This window comes from Pseudophryne corroboree, unplaced genomic scaffold, assembly GCF_028390025.1.
Source record: "Pseudophryne corroboree isolate aPseCor3 unplaced genomic scaffold, aPseCor3.hap2 scaffold_1174, whole genome shotgun sequence".
Classification (NCBI taxonomy): domain Eukaryota; kingdom Metazoa; phylum Chordata; class Amphibia; order Anura; family Myobatrachidae; genus Pseudophryne; species Pseudophryne corroboree.
This window is the reverse complement of record NW_026967799.1, coordinates 57298-83504: the sequence shown is the minus strand read 5'-3', so window position 1 is coordinate 83504 and position 26207 is coordinate 57298. Positions and strand designations below refer to the sequence as shown.

At 34.7% G+C, this 26207-nt stretch overlaps 4 non-coding genes across 4 annotated transcripts; all 4 read left to right on the top strand.

Moving 5' to 3' along the window:
* Positions 1-4663: 4663 nt before the first annotated feature.
* On the top strand, positions 4664-4737 carry TRNAS-ACU (transfer RNA serine (anticodon ACU)). The gene has a single exon. It is a non-coding gene; the product is annotated as a tRNA-Ser (tRNA).
* A 1096-nt stretch (positions 4738-5833) lies between these two features.
* TRNAS-ACU (transfer RNA serine (anticodon ACU)) lies at positions 5834-5907 on the top strand. Its single transcript has one exon. It is a non-coding gene; the product is annotated as a tRNA-Ser (tRNA).
* Positions 5908-9340: 3433 nt separating this feature from the next.
* TRNAS-ACU (transfer RNA serine (anticodon ACU)) lies at positions 9341-9414 on the top strand. Its single transcript has one exon. It is a non-coding gene; the product is annotated as a tRNA-Ser (tRNA).
* Positions 9415-12836: 3422 nt separating this feature from the next.
* Positions 12837-12910, top strand: TRNAS-ACU (transfer RNA serine (anticodon ACU)). The gene has a single exon. It is a non-coding gene; the product is annotated as a tRNA-Ser (tRNA).
* The last annotated feature ends 13297 nt before the right edge of the window (positions 12911-26207 follow it).

The window sequence follows — 26207 nt, the reverse complement described above, 5'->3', positions numbered from 1 at the left end:
AGTTAGTGTGCATGGCTATTAACCAAAAGGTTGGTGGTTCAATCCCACCCAGGGACGTAATTGACCTTGTTATCAGATTTTGGTGATCTTTAAGTAGACAAGTCAAAATTTCAAATGCCCCTGTTCTGGTGTAGGGTACCTGGCCTTCTCTGATGTAATCAGAGTTAGATTTGATTCAGTGATTTTATAAAATCAGTTAGGAAGCACAATTTAGCAGTGGGTTGCAGAGAAAAAGAAATATGCTGGCAAAAAAAATCCAATTGAGTGATTAAACAGCTCTTAATTTTCTGGCTTTATTTTTATGCTAACAAATTTGTTCTCTGAAAAGTGTCCACAAAGCCAAGTCTCTGATTAACACCTTTGTAAGGATGGTTTTTAACCTATTACTAAATTAAACTTGCTTCATTGGAAAGGCAGCAAGATGCATCCTCATTTCAATGTCTACTGAAATAATACAGGTTGACACCAGGAAACATTAACGCCACTGCATCCTTGCTGCTTTCTCATGTGGAAGTCTGTTTAATGTGAAAACAAGGTGATATCTAATTAGCACACAGGTAAGGAATTAAGAAAATCTTTATTTAAGGGTGAAAATGTTTCTCACAAAATCGTTGCCCCAATGCATCATTGAAATTCAAGCTGGAAATATGATTTTAATATATCACTTGTACATTTTGTATTGCTCTTCTGGTGACAATGTAGTTTGTTTTTGTCAATTACCATTTTAATAATAGGGTAAAGAAAATTAAGTGGATTTTTGAAAGAAAACAATACTGTCAATATACTATTAAAACAAATTAAAATGGTAAAAGTTATTGTACTGTAAGTAAAAATAAAAGAGCCAACATATCAATCCCAGTTTTGGAATACTTTAATTAACAAAAACAAATGCATATAGCAGAGGATAGTTTCAATCTGCCTACCTCTGGGTTATGTGCTCAGCATGCTTCCATTGCTGTACTCTGCTGCACATGTAAGTGCAATAGATCCTGAAGCACTCACTCATCATGGGAAAGTACCAATGTGTTTCTTCGTTGGTTGATGGAAGAAACATCTTACAAAAACTCTCCAGATTATTGACTTTTTAAAGTTTTTCTAGGAAACGTTTTAGATGAATGCTTATTAGCCTTTGTCAGTATGTACTTTTGCAAAGTGTCTCTGTGGCGCAATCAGTTAGTGTGTATGGCTATTAACCAAAAGGTTGGTGGTTCAATCCCACCCAGGGACGTAATTGACCTTGTTATCAGATTTTGGTGATCTTTAAGTAGACAAGTCAAAATTTCAAACCCCCTCTTATGGTGTAGGGTACCTGGCCTTCTCTGATGTAATCAGAGTTAGATTTGATTCAGTGATTTTATAAAAACAGCTAGGAAGCACAATTTAGCAGTGGGTTGCAGAGAAAAAGAAATATGCTGGCAAAAAAATCCAATTGAGCGATTAAACAGCTCTTCATTTTCTGGCTTTATTTTTATGCTAACAAATTTGTTCTCTGAAAAGTGTCCACAAAGCCAAGTCTCTGATTAACACCTTTGTAAGGATGGTTTTTCACCTATTACTAAATTAAACTTGCTTCATTGGAAAGGCAGCAAGATGCATCCTCATTTCAATGTCTACTGAAATAATACAGGTTGACACCAGGAAACATTAACGCCACTGCATCCTTGCTGCTTTCTCATGTAAAAGTCTGTTTAATGTGAAAACAAGGTGATATCTAATTAGCACACAGGTAAGGAATTAAGAAAATCTTTATTTAAGGGTGAAGATGTTTCTCACAAAATCGTTGCCCCAATGCATCATTGAAATTCAAGCTGGAAAGATGATTTTAATATATCACTTGTACATTTTGTATTGCTCTTCTGGTGACAATGTAGTTTGTTTTTGTCAATTACCATTTTAATAATAGGGTAAAGAAAATTAAGTGGATTTTTAAAAGAAAACAATACTGTCAATATACTATTAAAACAAATTAAAATGGTAAAAGTTATTGTACTTTAAGTAAAAATAAAAGAGCCAAAATATCAATCCCAGTTTTGGATTACTTTAATTAACAAAAAAAAATGCATATAGCAGAGGATAGTTTCAATCTGCCTACCGCTGGGTTATGGGCCCAGCATGCTTCCATTGCTGTACTCTGCTGCACATGTAAGTGCAAGAGATCCTGAAGCACTCACTCATCATGGGAAAGTACCAATGTGTTTCTTCGTTGGTTGATGGAAGAAACATCTTACAAAAACTCTCCAGATTATTGACTTTTTAAAGATTTTCTAGGAAACGTTTTAGATGAATGCTTATTAGCCTTTGTCAGTATGGACTTTTGCAAAGTGTCTCTGTGGCGCAATCAGTTAGTGTGCACGGCTATTAACCAAAAGGTTGGTGGTTCAATCCCACCCAGGGACGTAATTGACCTTGTTGTCAGATTTTGGTGATCTTTAAGTAGACAAGTCAAAATTTCAAATCCCCCTGTTCTGGTGTAGGGTACCTGGCCTTCTCTGATGTAATTAGAGTTAGATTTGATTCAGTGATTTTATAAAAACAGCTAGGAAGCACAATTTAGCAGTGGGTTACAGAGAAAAAGAAATATGCTGGCAAAAAAAATCCAATTGAGTGATTAAACAGCTCTTAATTTTCTGGCTTTATTTTTATGCTAACAAATTTGTTCTCTGAAAAGTGTCCACAAAGCCAAGTATCTGATTAACACCTTTGTAAGGATGGTTTTTAACCTATTACTAAATTAAACTTGCTTCATTGGAAAGGCAGCAAGATGCATCCTCATTTCAATGTCTACTGAAATAATACTGGTTGACACCAGGAAACATTAACGCCACTGCATCCTTGCTGCTTTCTCATGTGGAAGTCTGTTTAATGTGAAAACAAGGTGATATCTAATTAGCACACAGGTAAGGAATTAAGAAAATCTTTATTTAAGGGTGAAAATGTTTCTCACAAAATCGTTGCCCCAATGCATCATTGAAATTCAAGCTGGAAATATGATTTTAATATATCACTTGTACATTTTGTATTGCTCTTCTGGTGACAATGTAGTTTGTTTTTGTCAATTACCATTTTAATAATAGGGTAAAGAAAATTAAGTGGATTTTTGAAAGAAAACAATACTGTCAATATACTATTAAAACAAATTAAAATGGTAAAAGTTATTGTACTGTAAGTAAAAATAAAAGAGCCAACATATCAATCCCAGTTTTGGAATACTTTAATTAACAAAAACAAATGCATATAGCAGAGGATAGTTTCAATCTGCCTACCTCTGGGTTATGTGCTCAGCATGCTTCCATTGCTGTACTCTGCTGCACATGTAAGTGCAATAGATCCTGAAGCACTCACTCATCATGGGAAAGTACCAATGTGTTTCTTCGTTGGTTGATGGAAGAAACATCTTACAAAAACTCTCCAGATTATTGACTTTTTAAAGTTTTTCTAGGAAACGTTTTAGATGAATGCTTATTAGCCTTTGTCAGTATGCACTTTTGCAAAGTGTCTCTGTGGCGCAATCAGTTAGTGTGTATGGCTATTAACCAAAAGGTTGGTGGTTCAATCCCACCCAAGGACGTAATTGACCTTGTTATCAGATTTTGGTGATCTTTAAGTAGACAAGTCAAAATTTCAAACCCCCTCTTATGGTGTAGGGTACCTGGCCTTCTCTGATGTAATCAGAGTTAGATTTGATTCAGTGATTTTATAACAACAGCTAGGAAGCACAATTTAGCAGTGGGTTGCAGAGAAAAAGAAATATGCTGGCAAAAAAATCCAATTGAGTGATTAAACAGCTCTTCATTTTCTGGCTTTATTTTTATGCTAACAAATTTGTTCTCTGAAAAGTGTCCACAAAGCCAAGTCTCTGATTAACACCTTTGTAAGGATGGTTTTTCACCTATTACTAAATTAAACTTGCTTCATTGGAAAGGCAGCAAGATGCATCCTCATTTCAATGTCTACTGAAATAATACAGGTTGACACCAGGAAACATTAACGCCACTGCATCCTTGCTGCTTTCTCATGTAAAAGTCTATTTAATGTGAAAACAAGGTGATATCTAATTAGCACACAGGTAAGGAATTAAGAAAATCTTTATTTAAGGGTGAAAATGTTTCTCACAAAATCGTTGCCCCAATGCATCATTGAAATTCAAGCTGGAAAGATGATTTTAATATATCACTTGTACATTTTGTATTGCTCTTCTGCTGACAATGTAGTTTGTTTTTGTCAATTACCATTTTAATAATAGGGTAAAGAAAATTAAGTGGATTTTTAAAAGAAAACAATACTTTCAATATACTATTAAAACAAATTAAAATGGTAAAAGTTATTGTACTTTAATGAAAAATAAAAGAGCAAAAATATCAATCCCAGTTTTGGATTACTTTAATTAACAAAAAAAATGCATATAGCAGAGGATAGTTTTAATCTGCCTACCTCTGGGTTATGGGCCCAGCATGCTTCCATTGCAGTACTCTGCTGCACAAGTAAGTGCAAGAGATCCTGAAGCACTCACTCATCATGGGAAAGTACCAATGTGTTTCTTCGTTGGTGGATGGAAGAAACATCTTACAAAAACTCTCCAGATTATTGACTTTTTAAAGTTTTTCTAGGAAACATTTTAGATGAATGCTTATTAGTCTTTGTCAGTATGTACTTTTTGCAAAGTGTCTCTGTGGCACAATCGGTTAGTGTGTCCGGCTACTAACCAAAAGGTTGGTGGTTCAATCCCACCCAGGGACGTAATTGACCTTGTTATCAGATTTTGGTGATCTTTAAGTAGACAAGTCAAAATTTCAAATCCCCTCTTATGGTGTAGGGTACCTTGCCTTCTCTGATGTAATCAGAGTTAGATTTGATAAAGTGATTTTATAAAAACAGCTAGGAAGCACAATTTAGCAGTGGGTTGCAGAGAAAAAGAAATATGCTGGCAAAAAAATCCAATTGAGTGATTAAACAGCTCTTCATTTTCTGGCTTTATTTTTATGCTAACAAATTTGTTCTCTGAAAAGTGTCCACAAAGCCAAGTCTCTGATGAACACCTTTGTAAGGATGGTTTTTCACCTATTACTAAATTAAACTTGCTTCATTGGAAAGGCAGCAAGATGCATCCTCATTTCAATGTCTACTGAAATAATACAGGTTGACACCAGGAAACATTAACGCCAATGCATCCTTGCTGCTTTCTCATGTGGAAGTCTGTTTAATGTGAAAACAAGGTGATATCTAATTAGCACACAGGTAAGGAATTAAGAAAATCTTTATTTAAGGGTGAAGATGTTTCTCACAAAATCGTTGCCCCAATGCATCATTGAAATTCCAGCTGGAAAGATGATTTTAATATATCACTTGTACATTTTGTATTGCTCTTCTGGTGACAATGTAGTTTGTTTTTGTCAATTACCATTTTAATAATAGGGTAAAGAAAATTAAGTGGATTTTTGAAAGAAAACAATACTGTCAATATACTATTAAAAAAAATTAAAATGGTAAAAGTTATTGTACTTTAAGTAAAACATAAAATAGCTAACATATCAATCCCAGTTTTGGATTACTTTAATTAACAAAAAAAATGCATATAGCAGAGGATAGTTTCAATCTGCCTACCTCTGGGTAATGGGCCCAGCATGCTTCCATTGCAGTACTCTGCTGCACATGTAAGTGCAAGAGATCCTGAAGCACTCACTCATCATGGGAAAGTACCAATGTGTTTCTTCGTTGGTTGATTTAAGAAAATTCTTACAAAAACTCTCCAGATTATTGACTTTTTAAAGTTTTTCTATGAAACGTTCTAGATGAATGCTTATTAGCCTTTGTCAGTATGTACTTTTTGCAAATTGTCTCTGTGGCGCAATCGGTTAGTGTGTCTGGCTACTAACCAAAAGGTTGGTGGTTTAATCCCACCCAGGGACATAATTGACCTTGTGATCAGGTTTTGGTGATATTTAAGTAGACAAGTCAAAATTTCAAACCCCCTCTTATGGTGTAGGGTACCTGGCCTTTTCTGATGTAATCAGAGTTAGATTTGATTCAGTGATTTTATAAAAAACAGCGAGGAAGCACAATTTAGCAATGGGTTGCAGAGAAAAAAAATATGATGGCAGAAAAATCCAATTGAGTGATTAAACAGCTCTTCATTTTCTGCCTTTATTTTTATGCTAACAAATTTGTTCTCTAAAAAGTGTCCACAAAGCCAAGTCTCTGATTAACACCTTTGTAGGGATGGTTTTTCACCTATAACTAAATTAAACTTGCTTCATTGGAAAGGCAGCAAGATGCATCCTCATTTCAATGTCTACTGAAATAATACAGGTTGACACCAGGAAACATTAACACCACTGCATCCTTGCTGCTTTCTCATGTAGAAGTCTGTTTAATGTGAAAACAAGGTAATATCTAATTAGCACACAGGTAAGGAATTAAGAAAATCTTTATTTAAGGGTGAAGATGTTTCTCACAAAATCGTTGCCCCAATGCATCATTGAAATTCAAGCTGGAAAGATGATTTTAATATATCACTTGTACATTTTGTATTGCTCTTCTGGTGACAATGTAGTTTGTTTTTGTCAATTACCCTTTTAATAATAGGGTAAAGAAAATTAAGTGGATTTTTTAAAGAAAACTATACTGTCAATATACTATTAAAACAAATTAAAATGGTAAAAGTTATTGTACTTTAAGTAAAAATAAAAGAGCAAAAATATCAATCCCAGTTTTGATTACTTAAATTAACAAAAAAAATGCATATAGCAAAGGATAGTTTCAATCTGCCTACCTCTGGGTTATGGGCCCAGCATGCTTCAATTGCAGTACTCTGCTGCACATGTAAGTGCAAGAGATCCTGAAGCACTCACTCATCATGGGAAAGTACCAATGTGTTTCTTCGTTGGTTGATGGAAGAAACATCTTACAAAAACTCTCCAGATTATTGACTTTTTAAAGTTTTTCTAGGAAACAATCTAGATGTATGCTTATTAGCCTTTGTCAGTATGTACTTTTTTGCAAAGTGTCTCTGTGGCGCAATCGGTTAGTGTGTCCGGCTACTAACCAAAAGGTTGGTGGTTCAATCCCACCCAGGGACGTAATTGACCTTGTGATCAGATTTTGGTGATCTTTAAGTAGACAAGTCAAAATTTCAAATCCCCTCTTATGGTGTAGGGTACCTGGCCTTCTCTGATGTAATCAGAGTTAGATTTGATTCATTGATTTTATAAAAACAGCTAGGAAGCACAATTTAGCAGTGGGTTGCAGAGAAAAAGAAATATGCTGGCAAAAAAAATCCAATTGAGTGATTAAACAGCTCTTCATTTTCTGGCTTTATTTTTATGCTAACAAATTTGTTCTCTGAAAAGTGTCCACAAAGCCAAGTCTCTGATTAACACCTTTGTAGGGATGGTTTTTCACCTATTACTAAATTAAACTTGCTTCATTGGAAAGGCAGCAAGATGCATCCTCATTTCAATGTCTTCTGAAATAATACAGGTTGACACCAGGAAACATTAACGCCACTGCATCCTTGCTGCTTTCTCATGTAGAAGTCTGTTTAATGTGAAAACAAGGTGATATCTAATTAGCACACAGGTAAGGAATTAAGAAAATCTTTATTTAAGGGTGAAAATGTTTCTCACAAAATCGTTGCCCCCAATGCATCATTGAAATTCAAGCTGGAAAGATGATTTTAATATATCACTTGTACATTTTGTATTGCTCTTCTGGTGACAATGTAGTTTGTTTTTGTCAATTACCATTTTAATGATAGGGTAAAGAAAATTAAGTGGATTTTTAAAAGAAAACAATACTTTCAATATACTATTAAAACAAATTAAAATGGTAAAAGTTATTGTACTTTAATGAAAAATAAAGAGCAAAAATATCAATCCCAGTTTTGGATTACTTTAATTAACAAAAAAAATGCATATAGCAGAGGATAGTTTTAATCTGCCTACCTCTGGGTTATGGGCCCAGCATGCTTCCATTGCAGTACTCTGCTGCACATGTAAGTGCAAGAGATCCTGAAGCACTCACTCATCATGGGAAAGTACCAATGTGTTTCTTCGTTGGTGGACGGAAGAAACATCTTACAAAAACTCTCCAGATTATTGACTTTTTAAAGTTTTTCTAGGAAACGTTTTAGATGAATGCTTATTAGCCTTTGTCAGTATGGACTTTCGCAAAGTGTCTCTGTGGCGCAATCAGTTAGTGTGTACTGCTATAAACCAAAAGGTTGGTGGTTCAATCCCACCCTTTGTCGTAATTGACCTTGTTATCAGATTTTGGTGATCTTTAAGTAGACAAGTCAAAATTTCAAATCCCCTCTTATGGTGTAGGGTACCTGGCCTTCTCTGATGTAATCAGAGTTAGATTTGATTCAGTGATTTTATAAAAACAGCTAGGAAGCACAATTTAGCAGTGGGTTGCAGAGAAAAAGAAATATGCTGGCAAAAAAATCCAATTGAGTGATTAAACAGCTCTTCATTTTCTGGCTTTATTTTTATGCTAACAAATTTGTTCTCTGAAAAGTGTCCACAAAGCCAAGTCTCTGATGAACACCTTTGTAAGGATGGTTTTTCACCTATTACTAAATTAAACTTGCTTCATTGGAAAGGCAGCAAGATGCATCCTCATTTCAATGTCTACTGAAATAAAACAGGTTGACACCAGGAAACATTAACGCCAATGCATCCTTGCTGCTTTCTCATGTGGAAGTCTGTTTAATGTGAAAACATGGTGATATCTAATTAGCACACAGGTAAGGAATTAAGAAAATCTTTATTTAAGGGTGAAGATGTTTCTCACAAAATCGTTGCCCCAATGCATCATTGAAATTCAAGCTGGAAAGATGATTTTAATATATCACTTGTACATTTTGTATTGCTCTTCTGGTGACAATGTAGTTTGTTTTTGTCAATTACCATTTTAATAATAGGGTAAAGAAAATTAAGTGGATTTTTGAAAGAAAACAATACTGTCAATAAACTATTAAAACAAATTAAAATGGTAAAAGTTATTGTACTTTAAGTAAACATAAAATAGCTAACATATCAATCCCAGTTTTGGATTACTTTATTTAACAAAAAAAAAGCATATAGCAAAGGATAGTTTCAATCTGCCTACCTCTGGGTTATGGGCCCAGCATGCTTCAATTGCAGTACTCTGCTGCACATGTAAGTGCAAGAGATCCTGAAGCACTCACTCATCATGGGAAAGTACCAATGTGTTTCTTCGTTGGTTGATTTAAGAAAATTCTTACAAAAACTCTCCAGATTATTGACTTTTTAAAGTTTTTCTAGGAAACGTTCTAGATGAATGCTTATTAGCCTTTGTCAGTATGTACTTTTTGCAAATTGTCTCTGTGGCGCAATCGGTTAGTGTGTCTGGCTACTAACCAAAATGTTGGTGGTTCAATCCCACCCAGGGACATAATTGACCTTGTGATCAGGTTTTGGTGATATTTAAGTAGACAAGTCAAAATTTCAAACCCCCTCTTATGGTGTAGGGTACCTGGCCTTCTCTGATGTAATCAGAGTTAGATTTGATTCAGTGATTTTATAAAAAACAGCTAGGAAGCACAATTTAGCAATGGGTTGCAGAGAAAAAAAATATGCTGGCAGAAAAATCCAATTGAGTGATTAAACAGCTCTTCATTTTCTGCCTTTATTTTTATGCTAACAAATTTGTTCTCTAAAAAGTGTCCACAAAGCCAAGTCTCTGATTAACACCTTTGTAGGGATGGTTTTTCACCTATAACTAAATTAAACTTGCTTCATTGGAAAGGCAGCAAGATGCATCCTCATTTCAATGTCTACTGAAATAATACAGGTTGACACCAGGAAACATTAACGCCACTGCATCCTTGCTGCTTTCTCATGTAGAAGTCTGTTTAATGTGAAAACAAGGTGATATCTAATTAGCACACAGGTAAGGAATTAAGAAAATCTTTATTTAAGGGTGAAGATGTTTCTCACAAAATCGTTGCCCCAATGCCTCATTGAAATTCAAGCTGGAAAGATCACTTGTACATTTTGTATTGCTCTTCTGGTGACAATGTAGTTTGTTTTTGTCAATTACCCTTTTAATAATAGGGTAAAGAAAATTAAGTGGATTTTTTAAAGAAAACTATATTGTCAATATACTATTAAAACAAATTAAAATGGTAAAAGTTATTGTACTTTAAGTAAAAATAAAAGAGCAAAAATATCAATCCCAGTTTTGATTACTTAAATTAACAAAAAAAAAATGCATATAGCAAAGGATAGTTTCAATCTGCCTACCTCTGGGTTATGGGCCCAGCATGCTTCCATTGCAGTACTCTGCTGCACATGTAAGTGCAAGAGATCCTGAAGCACTCACTCATCATGGGAAAGTACCAATGTGTTTCTTCGTTGGTTGATGGAAGAAACATTTTACAAAAACTCTCCAGATTATTGACTTTCTAAAGTTTTTCTAGGAAACGTTCTAGATGTATGCTTATTAGCCTTTGTCAGTATGTACTTTTTTGCAAAGTGTCTCTGTGGCGCAATCGGTTAGTGTGTCCGGTTACTAACCAAAAGGTTGGTGGTTCAATCCCACCCAGGGACGTAATTGACCTTGTTATCAGATTTTGGTGATCTTTAAGTAGACAAGTCAAAATTTCAAACCCCCTGTTATAGTGTAGGGTACCTGGCCTTCTCTGATGTAATCAGAGTTAGATTTGATTCATTGATTTTATAAAAACAGCTAGGAAGCACAATTTAGCAGTGGGTTGCAGAGAAAAAGAAATATGCTGGCAAAAAAAATCCAATTGAGTGATTAAACAGCTCTTCATTTTCTGGCTTTATTTTTATGCTAACAAATTTGTTCTCTGAAAAGTGTCCACAAAGCCAAGTCTCTGATTAACACCTTTGTAGGGATGGTTTTTCACCTATTACTAAATTAAACTTGCTTCATTGGAAAGGCAGCAAGATGCATCCTCATTTCAATGTCTACTGAAATAATACAGGTTGACACCAGGAAACATTAACGCCACTGCATCCTTGCTGCTTTCTCATGTGGAAGTCTGTTTAATGTGAAAACAAGGTGATATCTAATTAGCACACAGGTAAGGAATTAAGAAAATCTTTATTTAAGGGTGAAAATGTTTCTCACAAAATCGTTGCCCCCAATGCATCATTGAAATTCAAGCTGGAAAGATGATTTTAATATATCACTTGTACATTTTGTATTGCTCTTCTGGTGACAATGTAGTTTGTTTTTGTCAATTACCATTTTAATAATAGGGTAAAGAAAATTAAGTGGATTTTTAAAAGAAAACAATACTTTCAATATACTATTAAAACAAATTAAAATGGTAAAAGTTATTGTACTTTAATGAAAAATAAAGAGCAAAAATATCAATCCCAGTTTTGGATTACTTTAATTAACAAAAAAAATGCATATAGCAGAGGAAAGTTTTAATCTGCCTACCTCTGGGTTATGGGCCCAGCATGCTTCCATTGCAGTACTCTGCTGCACATGTAAGTGCAAGAGATCCTGAAGCACTCACTCATCATGGGAAAGTACCAATGTGTTTCTTCGTTGGTGGATGGAAGAAACATCTTACAAAAACTCTCCAGATTATTGACTTTTTAAAGTTTTTCTAGGAAACGTTTTAGATGAATGCTTATTAGCCTTTGTCAGTATGGACTTTTGCAAAGTGTCTCTGTGGCGCAATCAGTTAGTGTGTACGGCTATAAACCAAAAGGTTGGTGGTTCAATCCCACCCATTGACGTAATTGACCTTGTTATCAGATTTTGGTGATCTTTAAGTAGACAAGTCAAAATTTCAAATCCCCTCTTATGGTGTAGGGTACCTTGCCTTCTCTGATGTAATCAGAGTTAGATTTGATTCAGTGATTTTATAAAAACAGCTAGGAAGCACAATTTAGCAGTGGGTTGCAGAGAAAAAGAAATATGCTGGCAAAAAAATCCAATTGAGTGATTAAACAGCTCTTCATTTTCTGGCTTTATTTTTATGCTAACAAATTTGTTCTCTGAAAAGTGTCCACAAAGCCAAGTCTCTGATGAACACCTTTGTAAGGATGGTTTTTCACCTATTACTAAATTAAACTTGCTTCATTGGAAAGGCAGCAAGATGCATCCTCATTTCAATGTCTACTGAAATAATACAGGTTGACACCAGGAAACATTAACGCCAATGCATCCTTGCTGCTTTCTCATGTGGAAGTCTGTTTAATGTGAAAACAAGGTGATATCTAATTAGCACACAGGTAAGGAATTAAGAAAATCTTTATTTAAGGGTGAAGATGTTTCTCACAAAATCGTTGCCCCAATGCATCATTGAAATTCAAGCTGGAAAGATGATTTTAATATATCACTTGTACATTTTGTATTGCTCTTCTGCTGACAATGTAGTTTGTTTTTGTCAATTACCATTTTAATAATAGGGTAAAGAAAATTAAGTGGATTTTTGAAAGAAAACAATACTGTCAATATACTATTAAAACAAATTAAAATGGTAAAAGTTATTGTACTTTAAGTAAACATAAAATAGCTAACATATCAATCCCAGTTTTGGATTACTTTAATTAACAAAAAAAATGCATATAGCAGAGGATAGTTTCAATCTGCCTACCTCTGGTTAATGGGCCCAGCATGCTTCCATTGCAGTACTCTGCTGCACATGTAAGGGCAAGAGATCCTGAAGCACTCACTCATCATGGGAAAGTACCAATGTGTTTCTTCGTTGGTTGATTTAAGAAAATTCTTACAAAAACTCTCCAGATTATTGACTTTTTAAAGTTTTTCTAGGAAACGTTCTAGATGAATGCTTATTAGCCTTTGTCAGTATGGACTTTTTGCAAATTGTCTCTGTGGCGCAATCGGTTAGTGTGTCTGGCTACTAACCAAAAGGTTGGTGGTTCAATCCCACCCAGGGACATAATTGACCTTGTGATCAGGTTTTGGTGATATTTAAGTAGACAAGTCAAAATTTCAAACCCCCTCTTATGGTGTAGGGTACCTGGCCTTCTCTGATGTAATCAGAGTTAGATTTGATTCAGTGATTTTATAAAAAAACAGCTAGGAAGCACAATTTAGCAATGGGTTGCAGAGAAAAAAAATATGCTGGCAGAAAAATCCAATTGAGTGATTAAACAGCTCTTCATTTTCTACCTTTATTTTTATGCTAACAAATTTGTTCTCTAAAAAGTGTCCACAAAGCCAAGTCTCTGATTAACACCTTTGTAGGGATGGTTTTTCACCTATAACTAAATTAAACTTGCTTCATTGGAAAGGCAGCAAGATGCATCCTCATTTCAATGTCTACTGAAATAATACAGGTTGACACCAGGAAACATTAACGCCACTGCATCCTTGCTGCTTTCTCATGTAGAAGTCTGTTTAATGTGAAAACAAGGTGATATCTAATTAGCACACAGGTAAGGAATTAAGAAAATCTTTATTTAAGGGTGAAGATGTTTCTCACAAAATCGTTGCCCCAATGCATCATTGAAATTCAAGCTGGAAAGATCACTTGTACATTTTGTATTGCTCTTCTGGTGACAATGTAGTTTGTTTTTGTCAATTACCCTTTTAATAATAGGGTAAAGAAAATTAAGTGGATTTTTTAAAGAAAACTATATTGTCAATATACTATTAAAACAGAGGGTTTGAGTTTGCCTGCACTGCTACAGTTGATTTCATTAAATCATGTTGAGCCAACAGTATCAGAGTGTCATGAATTTATTACAATGAAACAAGAGATTTCTATATATGTTGGCGGTGCGACCCCAGAGGTATTAAATATGTTTGTAGAAAAGGGAATTGGTCCCTCCAAAGAAATGGGGAACCAAAGAGAAAAAGCCTCTTTGTGGGTGCACTCTTTCAAAAACAATATATATATATATTATCTTTCAATATTTATTGTGTAAAAAATTATACTTTATTTCGACAATTAAAAATGATGTGTATAGAAAAAAGGGCAAAAATACCTATTGGTATACCCTATAGAACAGATAAATAAGGTACAAAGGTGATTATGTCTCATATAATAAGCTCCTCCAAAATAACAATGTATCTCAAAAGATTCTTTGTAATAGTTTGTAGCAACCCCTGTATATAGTGGTGTGTTTTAGAGTGAGGGCAATAATACCAAAACTCTTAACACGGGATGCGATTTAATAAAATCTGAAATGGAGGAGAGTGGATTAATTACATGCTAGGCGAAAATTTATATGCTGATAACTTAAGTAGGCAAAAAAGGATTATATAGCACTAATATGCTTATTACTGTACTTGTAAAGTATTACACAGTGATATTAAATGTTACACAATAAATGTCAGAAGTAACAAGTCCCACAGTAGGAAGCCGTAACTGACAATCGTTGAATTAGATACTATATTTGTATCAATTTGTCTCGCTAATGCGTACAACGAATACTGTCTGCTAAATCAGGTGTAACAAATATTGATTTTCACTGCAAGGATGATTATGCTAAAAAACCAGAACTGGTATATTAATTGGTTAACATTGACCTTGTAATAATAAAGGTGAGTATTGGAAAGTACCCGTGCCGTTGATCCACTGACTTCTGCTGCCTTCCCATGTGTGAAAAAGGTGTCACAGTGAATGGGAGGTGAGAGAGTCAGCGGCCGGAGCGGGTATGAAGGAAGACAGTGGCGTTACTTGCTGTTGTCGGGAAACGGAGAGGGGTTATCCTGATAACAATATTGTCATTGCAGGAAGAAACCCACTCCCGTCCCGCAATGAGTGCGCGCCGAAATACCTCTGATTAAGAGAGGGTCCTGCTGTTGTAGCCCCCGTGGATATCCTTGCTTGAGAAGCGTGTAAGGAGTTTTGCCTACGAATCCGGGTCCGTGAACGTTACACGGGATTCCCGGAAAGACGTCAGAATGACGTCAGAGTGTTTGAGAAGCGGACGTACGTTTCACCCTAGCCGGGTAATTCAACGATTGTCAGTTACGGCTTCCTACTGTGGGACTTGTTACTTCTGACATTTATTGTGTAACATTTAATATCACTGTGTAATACTTTACAAGTACAGTAATAAGCATATTAGTGCTATATAATCCTTTTTTGCCTACTTAAGTTATCAGCATATAAATTTTCGCCTAGCATGTAATTAATCAACTCTCCTCCATTTCAGATTTTATTAAATCGCATCCCGTGTTAAGAGTTTTGGTATTATTGCCCTCACTCTAAAACACACCACTATATACAGGGGTTGCTACAAACTATTACAAAGAATCTTTTGAGATACATTGTTATTTTGGAGGAGCTTATTATATGAGACATAATCACCTTTGTACCTTATTTATCTGTTCTATAGGGTATACCAATAGGTATTTTTGCCCTTTTTTCTATACACATCATTTTTAATTGTCGAAATAAAGTATAATTTTTTACACAATAAATATTGAAAGATAACATATATATATATTGTTTTTGAAAGAGTGCACCCACAAAGAGGCTTTTTCTCTTTGGTTCCCCATTTCTTTGGAGGGACCAATTCCCTTTTCTACAATATACTATTAAAACAAATTAAAATGGTAAAAGTTATTGTACTTTAAGTAAAAATAAAAGAGCAAAAACATCAATCCCAGTTTTGATTACTTAAATTAACAAAAAAAAATGCATATAGCAAAGGATAGTTTCAATCTGCCTACCTCTGGGTTATGGGCCCAGCATGCTTCCATTGCAGTACTCTGCTGCACATGTAAGTGCAAGAGATCCTGAAGCACTCACTCATCATGGGAAAGTACCAATGTGTTTCTTCGTTGGTTGATGGAAGAAACATCTTACAAAAACTCTCCAGATTATTGACTTTTTAAAGTTTTTCTAGGAAAAGTTTTATATGAATGCTTATTAGCCTTTGTCAGTATGGACTTTTGCAAAGTGTCTCTGTGGCGCAATCAGTTAGTGTGCATGTCTATTAACCAAAAGGTTGGTGGTTCAATCCCACCCAGGGACGTAATTGACCTTGTTATCAGATTTTGGTGATCTTTAAGTAGACAAGTCAAAATTTCAAACCCCCTGTTCTGGTGTAGGGTACCTGGCCTTCTCTGATGTAATCAGAGTTAGATTTGATTCAGTGATTTTATAAAAACAGCTAGGAAGCACAATTTAGCAGTGGGTTGCAGAGAAAAAGAAATATGCTGGCAAAAAAAATCCAATTGAGTGATTAAACAGCTCTTCATTTTCTGGCTTTATTTTTATGCTAACAAATTTGTTCTCTGAAAAGTGTCCACAAAGCCAAGTCTCTGATTAACACCTTTGTAAAGATGGTTTTTAACCTATTACTAAATTAAACTTGCTTCATTGGAAAGGCAGCAAGATGCATCCTCATTTCAATGTCTACTGAAATAATACAGGTTGACACCAGGAAACATTAACGCCACTGCATCCTTGCTGCTTTCTCATGTGGAAGTCTGTTTAATGTGAAAACAAGGTGATATCTAATTAGCACACAGGTAAGGAATTAAGAAAATCTTTATTTAAGGGTGAAAATGTTTCTCACAAAATCGTTGCCCCAATGCATCATTGAAATTCAAGCTGGAAAGATGATTTTAATATATCACTTGTACATTTTGTATTACTCTTCTGGTGACAATGTAGTTTGTTTTTGTCAATTACCATTTTAATAATAGGGTAAAGAAAATTAAGTGGATTTTTGAAAGAAAACAATACTTTTAATATACTATTAAAACAAATTAATATGGTAAAAGTTATTGTACTGTAAGTAAAAATAAAAGAGCCAACATATCAATCCCAGTTTTGGATTACTTTAATAAATTTAAAAAAAAAAATGCATATAGCAGAGGATAGTTTCAATCTGCCTACCTCTGGGTTATGTGCCCAGCATGCTTCCATTGCTGTACTCTGCTGCACATGTAAGTGCAATAGATCCTGAAGCACTCACTCATCATGGGAAAGTACCAATGTGTTTCTTCGTTGGTTGATGGAAGAAACATCTTACAAAAACTCTCCAGATTATTGACTTTTTAAAGTTTTTCTAGGAAACGTTTTAGATGAATGCTTATTAGCCTTTGTCAGTATGGACTTTTGCAAAGTGTCTCTGTGGCGCAATCAGTTAGTGTGTATGGCTATTAACCAAAAGGTTGGTGGTTCAATCCCACCCAGGGACGTAATTGACCTTGCTATCAGATTTTGGTGATCTTTAAGTAGACAAGTCAAAATTTCAAACCCACTCTTATGGTGTAGGGTACCTGGCCTTCTCTGATGTAATCAGAGTTAGATTTGATTAAGTGATTTTATAAAAACAGCTAGGAAGCACAATTTAGCAGTGGGTTGCAGAGAAAAAGAAATATGCTGGCAAAAAAAATCCAATTGAGTGATTAAACAGCTCTTCATTTTCTGGCTTTATTTTTATGCTAACAAATTTGTTCTCTGAAAAGTGTCCACAAAGCCAAGTCTCTGATTAACACCTTTGTAAGGATGGTTTTTCACCTATTACTAAATTAAACTTGCTTCATTGGAAAGGCAGCAAGATGCATCCTCATTTCAATGTCTACTGAAATAATACAGGTTGACACCAGGAAACATTAACGCCACTGCATCCTTGCTGCTTTCTCATGTGGAAGTCTGTTTAATGTGAAAACAAGGTGATATCTAATTAGCACACAGGTAAGGAATTAAGAAAATCTTTATTTAAGGGTGAAAATGTTTCTCACAAAATCGTTGCCCCAATGCATCATTGAAATTCAAGCTGGAAAGATGATTTTAATATATCACTTGTACATTTTGTATTGCTCTTCTGGTGACAATGTAGTTTGTTTTTGTCAATTACCATTTTAATAATAGGGTAAAGAAAATTAAGTGGATTTTTAAAAGAAAACAATACTTTCAATATACTATTAAAACAAATTAAAATGGTAAAAGTTATTGTACTTTAAGTAAAAATAAAAGAACAAAAATATCAATCCCAGTTTTGATTACTTAAATTAACAAAAAAAAATGTATATAGCAAAGGATAGTTTCAATCTGCCTACCTCTGGGTTATGGGCCCAGCATGCTTCCATTGCTGTACTTTGCTGCACATGTAAGTGCAAGAGATCCTGAAGCACTCAGTCATCATGGGAAAGTACCAATGTGTTTCTTCGTTGGTTGATGGAAGAAACATCTTACAAAAACTCTCCAGATTATTGACTTTTTAAAGTTTTTCTAGGAAACGTTCTAGATGTATGCTTATTAGCCTTTGTCAGTATGTACTTTTTGTGAAGTATCTCTGTGGCGCAATCGGTTAGTGTATCCGGCTACTAGCTAAAAGGTTGGTGGTTCAATCCCACCCAGGGACGTAATTGACCTTGTTTTCAGATTTTGGTGATCTTTAAGTAGACAAGTCAAAATTTCAAACCCCTTGTTATGGTGTAGGGTACCTGGCCTTTTCTGATGTAATCAGAGTTAGATTTGATTCAGTGATTTAATAAAAACAGCTAGGAAGCACAATTTAGCAGTGGGTTGCAGAGAAAAAGAAATATGCTGGCAAAAAAAATCCAATTGAGTGATTAAACAGCTCTTCATTTTCTGGCTTTATTTTTATGCTAACAAATTTGTTCTCTGAAAAGTGTCCACAAAGCCAAGTCTCTGATTAACACCTTTGTAGGGATGGTTTTTCACCTATTACTAAATTAAACTTGCTTCATTGGAAAGGCAGCAAGATGCATCCTCATTTCAATGTCTACTGAAATAATACAGGTTGACACCAGGAAACATTAATGCCACTGTATCCTTGCTGCTTTCTCATGTGGAAGTCTGTTTAATGTGAAAACAAGGTGATATCTAATTAGCACACAGGTAAGGAATTAAGAAAATCTTTATTTAAGGGTGAAGATGTTTCTCACAAAATTGTTGCCCCAATGCATCATTGAAATTCAAGCTGGAAAGATGATTTTAATATATCACTTGTATATTTTGTATTGCTCTTCTGGTGACAATGTAGTTTGTTTTTGTCAATTACCATTTTAATAATAGGGTAAAGAAAATTAAGTGGATTTTTAAAAGAAAACAATACTGTCAATATACTATTAAAACAAATTAAAATGGTAAAAGTTATTGTACTTTAAGTAAAAATAAAAGAGCCAAAATATCAATCCCAGTTTTGGATTACTTTAATTAACAAAAAAAAAATGCATATAGCAGAGGATAGTTTCAATCTGCCTAGCGCTGGGTTATGGGCCCAGCATGCTTCCATTGCTGTACTCTGCTGCACATGTAAGTGCAAGAGATCCTGAAGCACTCACTCATCATGGGAAAGTACCAATGTGTTTCTTCGTTGGTTGATGGAAGAAACATCTTACAAAAACTCTCCAGATTATTGACTTTTTAAAGTTTTTCTAGGAAACGTTTTAGATGAATGCTTATTAGCCTTTGTCAGTATGGACTTTTGCAAAGTGTCTCTGTGGCGCAATCAGTTAGTGTGCACGGCTATTAACCAAAAGGTTGGTGGTTCAATCCCACCCAGGGACGTAATTGACCTTGTTATCAGATTTTGGTGATCTTTAAGTAGACAAGTCAAAATTTCAAATCCCCCTGTTCTGGTGTAGGGTACCTGGCCTTCTCTGATGTAATCAGAGTTAGATTTGATTCAGTGATTTTATAAAATCAGTTAGGAAGCACAATTTAGCAGTGGGTTGCAGAGAAAAAGAAATATGCTGGCAAAAAAAATCCAATTGAGTGATTAAACAGCTCTTAATTTTCTGGCTTTATTTTTATGCTAACAAATTTGTTCTCTGAAAAGTGTCCACAAAGCCAAGTCTCTGATTAACACCTTTGTAAGGATGGTTTTTAACCTATTACTAAATTAAACTTGCTTCATTGGAAAGGCAGCAAGATGCATCCTCATTTCAATGTCTACTGAAATAATACAGGTTGACACCAGGAAACATTAACGCCACTGCATCCTTGCTGCTTTCTCATGTGGAAGTCTGTTTAATGTGAAAACAAGGTGATATCTAATTAGCACACAGGTAAGGAATTAAGAAAATCTTTATTTAAGGGTGAAAATGTTTCTCACAAAATCGTTGCCCCAATGCATCATTGAAATTCAAGCTGGAAATATGATTTTAATATATCACTTGTACATTTTGTATTGCTCTTCTGGTGACAATCTAGTTTGTTTTTGTCAATTACCATTTTAATAATAGGGTAAAGAAAATTAAGTGGATTTTTGAAAGAAAACAATACTGTCAATATACTATTAAAACAAATTAAAATGGTAAAAGTTATTGTACTGTAAGTAAAAATAAAAGAGCCAACATATCAATCCCAGTTTTGGAATACTTTAATTAACAAAAACAAATGCATATAGCAGAGGATAGTTTCAATCTGCCTACCTCTGGGTTATGTGCTCAGCATGCTTCCATTGCTGTACTCTGCTGCACATGTAAGTGCAATAGATCCTGAAGCACTCACTCATCATGGGAAAGTACCAATGTGTTTCTTCGTTGGTTGATGGAAGAAACATCTTACAAAAACTCTCCAGATTATTGACTTTTTAAAGTTTTTCTAGGAAACGTTTTAGATGAATGCTTATTAGCCTTTGTCAGTATGTACTTTTGCAAAGTGTCTCTGTGGCGCAATCAGTTAGTGTGTATGGCTATTAACCAAAAGGTTGGTGGTTCAATCCCACCCAGGGACGTAATTGACCTTGTTATCAGATTTTGGTGATCTTTAAGTAGACAAGTCAAAATTTCAAACCCCCTCTTATGGTGTAGGGTACCTGGCCTTCTCTGATGTAATCAGAGTTAGATTTGATTCAGTGATTTTATAAAAAACAGCTAGGAAGCACAATTTAGCAGTGGGTTGCAGAGAAAAAGAAATATGCTGGCAAAAAAATCCAATTGAGCGATTAAACAGCTCTTCATTTTCTGGCTTTATTTTTATGCTAACAAATTTGTTCTCTGAAAAGTGTCCACAAAGCCAAGTCTCTGATTAACACCTTTGTAAGGATGGTTTTTCACCTATTACTAAATTAAACTTGCTTCATTGGAAAGGCAGCAAGATGCATCCTCATTTCAATGTCTACTGAAATAATACAGGTTGACACCAGGAAACATTAACGCCACTGCATCCTTGCTGCTTTCTCATGTAAAAGTCTGTTTAATGTGAAAACAAGGTGATATCTAATTAGCACACAGGTAAGGAATTAAGAAAATCTTTATTTAAGGGTGAAGATGTTTCTCACAAAATCGTTGCCCCAATGCATCATTGAAATTCAAGCTGGAAAGATGATTTTAATATATCACTTGTACATTTTGTATTGCTCTTCTGGTGACAATGTAGTTTGTTTTTGTCAATTACCATTTTAATAATAGGGTAAAGAAAATTAAGTGGATTTTTAAAAGAAAACAATACTGTCAATATACTATTAAAACAAATTAAAATGGTAAAAGTTATTGTACTTTAAGTAAAAATAAAAGAGCCAAAATATCAATCCCAGTTTTGGATTACTTTAATTAACAAAAACAAATGCATATAGCAGAGGATAGTTTCAATCTGCCTACCGCTGGGTTATGGGCCCAGCATGCTTCCATTGCTGTACTCTGCTGCACATGTAAGTGCAAGAGATCCTGAAGCACTCACTCATCATGGGAAAGTACCAATGTGTTTCTTCGTTGGTTGATGGAAGAAACATCTTACAAAAACTCTCCAGATTATTGACTTTTTAAAGTTTTTCTAGGAAACGTTTTAGATGAATGCTTATTAGCCTTTGTCAGTATGGACTTTTGCAAAGTGTCTCTGTGGCGCAATCAGTTAGTGTTCACGGCTATTAACCAAAAGGTTGGTGGTTCAATCCCACCCAGGGACGTAATTGACCTTGTTATCAGATTTTGGTGATCTTTAAGTAGACAAGTCAAAATTTCAAATCCCCCTGTTCTGGTGTAGGGTACCTGGCCTTCTCTGATGTAATCAGAGTTAGATTTGATTCAGTGATTTTATAAAATCAGTTAGGAAGCACAATTTAGCAGTGGGTTGCAGAGAAAAAGAAATATGCTGGCAAAAAAAATCCAATTGAGTGATTAAACAGCTCTTAATTTTCTGGCTTTATTTTTATGCTAACAAATTTGTTCTCTGAAAAGTGTCCACAAAGCCAAGTCTCTGATTAACACCTTTGTAAGGATGGTTTTTAACCTATTACTAAATTAAACTTGCTTCATTGGAAAGGCAGCAAGATGCATCCTCATTTCAATGTCTACTGAAATAATACAGGTTGACACCAGGAAACATTAACGCCACTGCATCCTTGCTGCTTTCTCATGTGGAAGTCTGTTTAATGTGAAAACAAGGTGATATCTAATTAGCACACAGGTAAGGAATTAAGAAAATCTTTATTTAAGGGTGAAAATGTTTCTCACAAAATCGTTGCCCCAATGCATCATTGAAATTCAAGCTGGAAATATGATTTTAATATATCACTTGTACATTTTGTATTGCTCTTCTGGTGACAATCTAGTTTGTTTTTGTCAATTACCATTTTAATAATAGGGTAAAGAAAATTAAGTGGATTTTTGAAAGAAAACAATACTGTCAATATACTATTAAAACAAATTAAAATGGTAAAAGTTATTGTACTGTAAGTAAAAATAAAAGAGCCAACATATCAATCCCAGTTTTGGAATACTTTAATTAACAAAAACAAATGCATATAGCAGAGGATAGTTTCAATCTGCCTACCTCTGGGTTATGTGCTCAGCATGCTTCCATTGCTGTACTCTGCTGCACATGTAAGTGCAATAGATCCTGAAGCACTCACTCATCATGGGAAAGTACCAATGTGTTTCTTCGTTGGTTGATGGAAGAAACATCTTACAAAAACTCTCCAGATTATTGACTTTTTAAAGTTTTTCTAGGAAACGTTTTAGATGAATGCTTATTAGCCTTTGTCAGTATGTACTTTTGCAAAGTGTCTCTGTGGCGCAATCAGTTAGTGTGTATGGCTATTAACCAAAAGGTTGGTGGTTCAATCCCACCCAGGGACGTAATTGACCTTGTTATCAGATTTTGGTGATCTTTAAGTAGACAAGTCAAAATTTCAAACCCCCTCTTATGGTGTAGGGTACCTGGCCTTCTCTGATGTAATCAGAGTTAGATTTGATTCAGTGATTTTATAAAAAACAGCTAGGAAGCACAATTTAGCAGTGGGTTGCAGAGAAAAAGAAATATGCTGGCAAAAAAATCCAATTGAGCGATTAAACAGCTCTTCATTTTCTGGCTTTATTTTTATGCTAACAAATTTGTTCTCTGAAAAGTGTCCACAAAGCCAAGTCTCTGATTAACACCTTTGTAAGGATGGTTTTTCACCTATTACTAAATTAAACTTGCTTCATTGGAAAGGCAGCAAGATGCATCCTCATTTCAATGTCTACTGAAATAATACAGGTTGACACCAGGAAACATTAACGCCACTGCATCCTTGCTGCTTTCTCATGTAAAAGTCTGTTTAATGTGAAAACAAGGTGATATCTAATTAGCACACAGGTAAGGAATTAAGAAAATCTTTATTTAAGGGTGAAGATGTTTCTCACAAAATCGTTGCCCCAATGCATCATTGAAATTCAAGCTGGAAAGATGATTTTAATATATCACTTGTACATTTTGTATTGCTCTTCTGGTGACAATGTAGTTTGTTTTTGTCAATTACCATTTTAATAATAGGGTAAAGAAAATTAAGTGGATTTTTAAAAGAAAACAATACTGTCAATATACTATTAAAACAAATTAAAATGGTAAAAGTTATTGTACTTTAAGTAAAAATAAAAGAGCCAAAATATCAATCCCAGTTTTGGATTACTTTAATTAACAAAAACAAATGCATATAGCAGAGGATAGTTTCAATCTGCCTACCGCTGGGTTATGGGCCCAGCATGCTTCCATTGCTGTACTCTGCTGCACATGTAAGTGCAAGAGATCCTGAAGCACTCACTCATCATGGGAAAGTACCAATGTGTTTCTTCGTTGGTTGATGGAAGAAACATCTTACAAAAACTCTCCAGATTATTGACTTTTTAAAGTTTTTCTAGGAAACGTTTTAGATGAATGCTTATTAGCCTTTGTCAGTATGGACTTTTGCAAAGTGTCTCTGTGGCGCAATCAGTTAGTGTGCACGGCTATTAACCAAAAGGTTGGTGGTTCAATCCCACCCAGGGACGTAATTGACCTTGTTATCAGATTTTGGTGACCTTTAAGTAGACAAGTCAAAATTTCAAATCCCCCTGTTCTGGTGTAGGGTACCTGGCCTTCTCTGATGTAATCAGAGTTAGATTTGATTCAGTGATTTTATAAAAACAGCTAGGAAGCACAATTTAGCAGTGGGTTGCAGAGAAAAAGAAATATGCTGGCAAAAAAAATCCAATTGAGTGATTAAACAGCTCTTAATTTTCTGGCTTTATTTTTATGCTAACAAATTTGTTCTCTGAAAAGTGTCCACAAAGCCAAGTATCTGATTAACACCTTTGTAAGGATGGTTTTTAACCTATTACTAAATTAAACTTGCTTCATTGGAAAGGCAGCAAGATGCATCCTCATTTCAATGTCTACTGAAATAATACAGGTTGACACCAGGAAACATTAACGCCACTGCATCCTTGCTGCTTTCTCATGTGGAAGTCTGTTTAATGTGAAAACAAGGTGATATCTAATTAGCACACAGGTAAGGAATTAAGAAAATCTTTATTTAAGGGTGAAAATGTTTCTCACAAAATCGTTGCCCCAATGCATCATTGAAATTCAAGCTGGAAAGATGATTTTAATATATCACTTGTACATTTTGTATTGCTCTTCTGGTGACAATGTAGTTTGTTTTTGTCAATTACCCTTTTAATAATAGGGTAAAGAAAATTAAGTGGATTTTTTAAAGAAAACTATACTGTCAATATACTATTAAAACAAATTATAATGGTAAAAGTTATTGTACTTTAAGTAAAAATAAAAGAACAAAAATATCAATCCCAGTTTTGATTACTTAAATTAACAAAAAAAAAATGTATATAGCAAAGGATAGTTTCAATCTGCCTACCTCTGGGTTATGGGCCCAGCATGCTTCCATTGCAGTACTTTGCTGCACATGTAAGTGCAAGAGATCCTGAAGCACTCAGTCATCATGGGAAAGTACCAATGTGTTTCTTCGTTGGTTGATGGAAGAAACATCTTACAAAAACTCTCCAGATTATTGACTTTTTAAAGTTTTTCTAGGAAACGTTCTAGATGTATGCTTATTAGCCTTTGTCAGTATGTACTTTTTGCAAAGTGTCTCTGTGGCGCAATCGGTTAGTGAGTCCGGCTACTAACCAAAAGGTTGGTGGTTCAATCCCACCCAGGGACGTAATTGACCTTGTTATCAGATTTTGGTGATCTTTAAGTAGACAAGTAAAAATTTCAAACCCCCTCTTATGGTGTAGGGTACCTGGCCTTCTCTGATGTAATCAGAGTTAGATTTGATTCATTGATTTTATAAAAACAGCTAGGAAGCACAATTTAGCAGTCGGTTGCAGAGAAAAAGAAATATGCTGGCAAAAAAAATCAAATTGAGTGATTAAACAGCTCTTCATTTTCTGGCTTTATTTTTATGCTAACAAATTTGTTCTCTGAAAAGTGTCCACAAAGCCAAGTCTCTGATTAACACCTTTGTAGGGATGGTTTTTCACCTATTGCTAAATTAAACTTGCTTCATTGGAAAGGCAGCAAGATGCATCCTCATTTCAATGTCTACTGAAATAATACAGGTTGACACCAGGAAACATTAACGCCACTGCATCCTTGCTGCTTTCTCATGTAGAAGTCTGTTTAATGTGAAAACAAGGTGATATCTAATTAGCACACAGGTAAGGAATTAAGAAAATCTTTATTTAAGGGTGAAGATGTTTCTCACAAAATCGTTGCCCCAATGCATCATTGAAATTCAAGCTGGAAAGATGATTTTAATATATCACTTGTACATTTTGTATTGCTCTTCTGGTGACAATGTAGTTTGTTTTTGTCAATTACCCTTTTAATAATAGGGTAAAGAAAATTAAGTGGATTTTTTAAAGAAAACTATACTGTCAATTTACTATTAAAACAAATTAAAATGGTAAAAGTTATTGTACTTTAAGTAAAAATAAAAGAGCAAAAATATCAATCCCAGTTTTGATTACTTAAATTAACAAAAAAAAATGCATATAGCAAAGGATAGTTTCAATCTGCCTACCTCTGGGTTATG